Here is a 6,810-nt window from a genome sequence, read left to right on the forward strand (position 1 = left end):
AGGTCAAGTTCCCGCGCTTTCTGCCCTAATTAGAGCGCCTGCTGGTCGTTTTCGAGAACAGACAGCAAAAATAATGAGAAAAATGCTGCCGCAAGCAAAGAAATACTAAATTATTTTTCAATGCCTGAGAACCATTGTTTTTTTAAAGTAGATTTTTTTTTCTGATCATGAGTAAAACGTGAAAATTATCAATAATTTCACTATTGAGGGATAACCATTATTAACGTTTTTAAAAATATATATTTTATTGATTTTTATACAGAGAGGAAGGGAGAGGGATAGAGAGTTTGAAACATCAATGAGAGAGAAACATTGATCAGCTGCCTCCTGCACACCCCCTCCTGGGGATGTGCCTGCAACCAAGGTACAACATGCCCTTGACCAGAATCAAACTCGGGACCCTTCAGTCCGCAGGCGGAAGCTCCATCCACTGAGCCAAACCTATTAACGTTTATGGATATTTACTTAACAGTACTTTTCTAACCATATAGTTTGTTTTGTATATATTCGTTTTCCTTGTGTATATTGCTTTCCTTTTTTTCTTTTACAGAATTTTAATAATAGTAAACTATAAGTAGGTAACCACATGTCTGGGAAAATATTGATGCATATGATAGTACATTGCAGCATTAGTTAATAAAACAATAAATTAGAAACAGTGCCTAGCAAAAGGAATGACAGCTATCTATTTATACAACAAATGTGTTGAATTCAACAATGAATGAATGAAACACATTGGGAAATGCTCTAGATAAAGTAAGTGAGAAAAAGTAGCAAGTATTTCAACTCAGTGAGCAACTACTAATGAATGGGAAATATGAATGAGATTTAGAATCTGTCTGATGTCAAGGAATTTATAATCTAGAGGCCTGGTACACGAAATTCATGCAGGGCGGGGGGGGGGGGGCTGTCCCCTCAGCCCAGCCTGCACCCTATCCAATCTGGGACCCCTTGGGGGATGTCCGACTGCCAGTTTAGGGGGATCGGGCCTAAACTGGCAGTTGGACAGCCCTCTCACAATCCGGGACTGCTGGCTCCTAACTGCACACCTGCCTGCCGACCTGGTCACCCCTTGCTGCCCCCCTGCTGGCCTGGTTGCCCCTTACTGCCTCCCGTGCCAGCCTGGTCACCCCAGCTGCCCCCCTCTGCTGGCCTGGCCACCCCTAACTGCCCTCCCCCCCCCCCCCCCCCCCGCCGACCTGGTTGCCCTTTACTGTCCCCCCCTGCTGGCCTGGTCACCCCCAACTGCCCCCCTGCCAGCCTCATCGCCCCCAACTGCCCTCCCCCCCCACCATCCTGGTTGCCCTCAACTGCCCCCTCTGCCGGCCTGGTCGCCCCACGCATCCTGCTGTTCAGTACTTTGGTTGTCCCTCACTAACCCACCTGCTGACCTGGTCGCCCCACGCAGCCTGCTGTTTGGTCGTCCATCGGTTGTTTCAGGTGTGACAGACCCTGGCTTTTTATATATTAGGATTAGCTTAGGCAAGAAAGTATTTCAGGCCCAGCTGGCGAGGCTCAGTGGTTGAGTGTGGACCTATGAACCAGGAGGTCATGGTTCAATTCCCGGTCAGGGCACATGCCTGGGTTGTGGGCTCGATCCCCAGTGTGGGGCATGCAGGAGGCAGCCCATCAATGATTCTGTCTCATCATTGATATTTCTATCGCTCTCCCTCTCCCTTCCTCTCTGAAATCAATAAAAATATATTTAAAAAAAAAAGTATTTCAGTAGTTCAAGCAATACTATTGGGTTTGGACCGAAAAGGTAGAAATATGCTATAAGCACATTTCAAGATTGATCTACGCATTGAATCATCTTTCTTTGTGTACAATATGTTGATATTAATCAAATTATCTGTTTACAGTCTACATCTTGATAATGACTCCTGAACTTCCTCGGAGAGAGACATCCCATTTTGCAAAAGGACAAAAGCATGCCTTCTTATGCATGATAAAGAGAGGGAGGGATTACCCTTTCTTACCAGGCATTCTACAAATGATGAAACTGAGACACAGATAAGCTAAGGAACTTGCCCAAGGACAAAGTTCCTGCATGCCTGTGACAGAGGTTAGAATAATATCCAGACCTAGTTTCCAACCCACTGTTAAATTTTTTTAACCTTGGAATGTATTTTTCATGAAGAGGAAAATAAAGTAGGTTATAGTGATAGGATTCTTAGAGTGCATCCTTCCTCAATTAATATGACTTCCTGTTTTTTTAGGGTTTCTTGGATTATATACACATTTAGGTAATTTTAGAGAAATAGAACAACATATATAAGGTGTCCCCCCAAAATGTATACACAACCCATTCAATATTTAAAAGAGTGTTTATTAAAATACACTTCATTTTCAAAATTGAGCTATCAGGTGTTAAAGTGTGTATACTGTGGATATGAGAATTATAAGTGTGTCTATTGAGTACTCCCAGATGCTAATGTTCCAATTAGTTGGTCCTAAGTTTTGCCCAACTCACAAATTTTATCAATTTCTGATTTTCTTTAGGACTCTTATTTCTAAAAAGTTCTAGGAAAAATGAAAAAAAAAAAAAGTAGATTCATAACTCACATCCTTTGATTTTATTTGACAAAGCAACCATAAATTAGTGACAAAGATTCTCTCCTTGACTAAACTATTCTGGCCCCTCTGAATTTAAGCTAGGCCTTGAGTTATGGACTTGTGAGTTTGTTTCTGTATTATCCAATTTTAGCAACAGTACTAAGTTGGTTTAACTAGAATTCCCTGTATGCCATTTATGATCACCCTTGATGTCTAATCAGGTTTCTCATTACCTACAACCCTCAGGTGGTATTTGCTCACACCGGCCTGCCTTCAGCAAGAATCCTGTCAGGTTGGTTTAGCCAGAATCCCTGATGTAAATTTAGTTAATGTTTTCTCTTAACCATTTTCCATCCATGGATACCCACCCACCTTGTGTTGTGGCTATACATTCCAACTTGTTCATGGTGTATTGAAAATTGAGTTTGATATTGTTAGGTCTGATCAAATAATTGAATAGATACCCACTCCCCTGGGAACTGAGCTTTAGACCACTTCACAACCAACATTCCCTTTCACCTAGACCACATTCCACTTGCTAAGACATTATCCTTCCCCTCCGGAACTTCCCTGGATCTGGACCCACCCAGAGAATTCTGTGCCCAGAAAAAGCCCGAGTCCTTTAAAATCTCTGACTCCCCCATCCCTGGGTGCTGGTGCCATTTGGAGGCTCAGCCCATCTAGGTTCCAGATGACCTAATTTATAATCCCTTACCACATTTGGCCTCTTGCATTCCTCCTTCGGCGACCCTAACAGTTATCTCTCCCCCACTGCAAGCAATAACGGGGTCTTACCTGTTGCAGTGGTCTCTGTACCAATTGTGATGGCCTCACTTGAGTAAAAATCTACCTACCATGCCTTAACAAGTGCCATTGAACAAGTTTCTTCTTTAATTGTTTGCATAATAATTTTTTTCTTTAACCTAGCAACTTTGGATACTTGAAGATAGGATTCAAATAAGGGAAAGAAAACAGGAAGACTCCAGATTCAATATATCAAAACTAAACCCAAAAAACCCGTGTTTAGGATTGGCATTATGGTTTTCCAAAAAAGGATCATGTTGCGTGAGGAATTGGTCAAGTGGGGCAGGGCTCAATTGAAGGAATGTCCCAGTCAGAAATGCATAGACATGTACACATACTTGGTACTCTGGCGGGCCTCTTCTGAGAACTGTTATTATGCTTGGGACATAGTGAACAGTGTGTTGTGGAAGATGAGGTTGGAGAGGAAGCCAGAGTCCCAGGTTATCCACCAAACTAAGGAGCTGTCTTTAATTCCTGAAAGTGTTGGATCAGTGAGGGGCTTTGCTGTGGTGCCAGGTGAGGGGAAGGTCTGGGGCTCTGAGGGAAAACCAGACCTGACTTACAACTGATTCTGTGTAGATCCCACTCCGATGGTGCCTTCACCTTGGCCCAAAAGTGGAACCAAAATCTTACTGTTCTCTAATCTGCCTTTTCTCTACTCCCATCCATCTCCCACCATGCTGCCAGATCCATCTTTTAAGAAGGCACATCTGCTTAAAATTGGACGTAAGAATAGTGTTTGGGTCTGTCCAGGCTGCCATAACAAAATACCATAGACTGGTTAGCTTAAATCAGCGGTCGCCAACCTTTTGGACCTCACAGACCACCAGTGGTTCGTGGACCACCGGTTGGCGACCACTGCTCCAAAGATTTCCTCAAACCAGTGGTCACCAACCTTTCAGACCTCATGGACCACCAGTGGTCCGCAGACCACCAGTTGGCAACTGCTGGCTTAAACAACAGAAATGTATTTCTCACTGTTCTGGAGGCTGGAAGTCAGAGATTAGGGTGCCAATACAGTTGGGTTCTAGTGAGAAGCCTCTTCCTGATTCATAGGTGGCTGCCTTCTTGCTGTGTCCTCACTTGGTGGAGAGGGAGAGCTGTCTCTCATGTCTCTTATAAGGGAACGAATTCCATCCTGGGGGCATCATCATGACCCCATCTAACCCAATCACCTCCAAAGGCCCAGCTCCAAATAGCATCACATTGCTATGCGTTTTGGGGGAACACAAACAATTTCCCAAACTTTGGTCATTCAGATACCACCTCCATGTGAATTTTCACATCAATTAGATTTTTATACATACAGGATTTGTGCTGTTCATATTTTTCTTAAAATGTTTACTTTTCAAAATTTACCAACTTTATTCACATCCCCTCCATTAACAAAACATCCATGAGTTACGGTGCTAGTTACATTTTCTTCCCTACCCATTTAAACAAATACACGATTTATTCAAGTGCTTTCCAAATCTCCCACCATTAGCGGCACTCACACCTTGCTTTGGAAGTTGCTTCCCTGGCAATAAAATCTGTACCTACAATTGCCTACCTCCTGCCCCCTGAAAGGCTGTCCACTCAGTTCTTTAAATCAAGGTTGCCTCAGCCAGACGCTTTTTCTACCCCATTCCCAGTACACACTCTCTGTTTTGGCTTAAGCTGTGTTCCCTCAAAATTCATGTGTTGATGTCCTAACCCCCAGTATCTCAGAATGGGACTTTATTTGGAAATGGGGTTGTTGCACATGTAACTAGTTAAGGTGAGGTCATAGTGTAGCGCAGGCCTTTAACACAAAGTCGTTGGTGGAAATTGGGCTCTTCCATGGGACCGTGAGAAAAGTATTTCAAGGATCCACAGGGGAGATTGTGATGTGGACATGGCAAGATGATTTGTTTGTGAAGGCTGCCCTTGAGCTTCCAATGTCCCATCTCCCTCCATCCAACCATGTCTTCAGCAGGGCCAAAATGAAAGCCAGTGCCCAGAGTTACTGCTTTCATAGTCCTTGAGAGCCTTTGCAGTCGGCCGTGGGGCCCAGGTGGCCACTAGACCTGCTTGGTCCAGTGCTTCCAGGTGGGAAGAATGCGAACGAACAGGGCTAGGAGGGTCACAGAGGGAGAGAGAGCGAGCTCTTTGCTCTTTGTCCCCGACATTATAACCAGGAGCTTTTTCAAAATAACCAATCAACCTCACAAGCTTTCATGGGCGTGCATTGGGGTCCACCCCCTGACAAATAATCCCTTTCCCTGGTTGGACTTTCCCGTGTTTCCACCCCTCCCCCCCCCAATCCTGAGTGGGGAAAAGAGGGAGTTAATCCCCTTGGAGGGACAGTGATGGGATTTCCTTGGGATGTGAAGCTGAAACTTCCTGGTAAAGCAAACAGGCATATGCTTGCTTCCTTGCTGAATATGCTCAACAATGTCTGACTCTTCCTTTGTTTCCTTTTCCATCAATAATTTGCTAACTCTGGTAATAATGTGACTGGGGTCCTTATAAAAGTGGAACATTGGGCACAGGTGCACGCACAGGGAGAACACCTTGGGATGATGAAGTCGGAGATCAGGGTGATGCAGCAGAAGCTAACAAATGCCAAGGTGTGGAAGGCCTGGGACAGGATCTCCATCATCCTCAGGAGGAGCCAACCTGTGGTCACCTTCATATCGGACTTCTGGCCTGCAGACCGCGCGAGAATACATTCCTGTTCAAGCTGCCTCTTTGTGGTGCTTTGTTATAACAGTACAGGACACGAACACACCCTCCGGTCCTGGTTCAATCCAGAGATGCCAAAGGCTGGGGAGGCTCCCTCACTGCCCTGCTCAGACACCTTTGAATGCACCTGACCCCTTGGACTCCTTTCAAAAGCCACGACCCTGGTGACAACAGGAGCTTTGTTCCCCTCCAGACACTTCTGAGAGCAGTTTCCAAATGTCTAGAATTTTAGTTTCCTGTCACCTCCAAATGGAAAAAACTTAAAAACCCAACAAGTAAATTTTACTCTAAGTTGTGAAATAAAATTTTAAAAACAAAAAACAATCCTATATAATAAAAGCGTAGTATGCAAATTGTCCCCTGGACCGGGAGTTGTCCGGGAGTTCGACCAGGGGGCGGGGCCGGCCAGTGGAAGGGAGGGAGTACCCGGCCGGCAGCCGCTAGGGACCCTACCAGTGCATGAATTTTGTGCACTGGGCCTCTAGAGAAATAAATAAAAATCTAGATAGTGAAGAGGCGTGCCCTGAGACTGCCTCTCCACATTACTAGATCTCTTGGTGATTGGAAACATGCCAGGAGTTTGCTTCTGGAGGCTCTAAATGTGATAACAGGTGCTTGTCTTTCAGAGGGTGCCTTGCTGCTCTGCAAGGGAGCCGCCAGCCAGTTTGGAGAGCTTGCTCTGAAAATCTTGTGCTTTCCACTTCACATCGGGTGTTCTGTTAAACAAAATAATGGATAGATGCC

The sequence above is a fragment of the Eptesicus fuscus genome, chromosome 8, assembly GCF_027574615.1.
Source record: "Eptesicus fuscus isolate TK198812 chromosome 8, DD_ASM_mEF_20220401, whole genome shotgun sequence".
NCBI classification, from domain to species: Eukaryota; Metazoa; Chordata; class Mammalia; order Chiroptera; family Vespertilionidae; genus Eptesicus; species Eptesicus fuscus.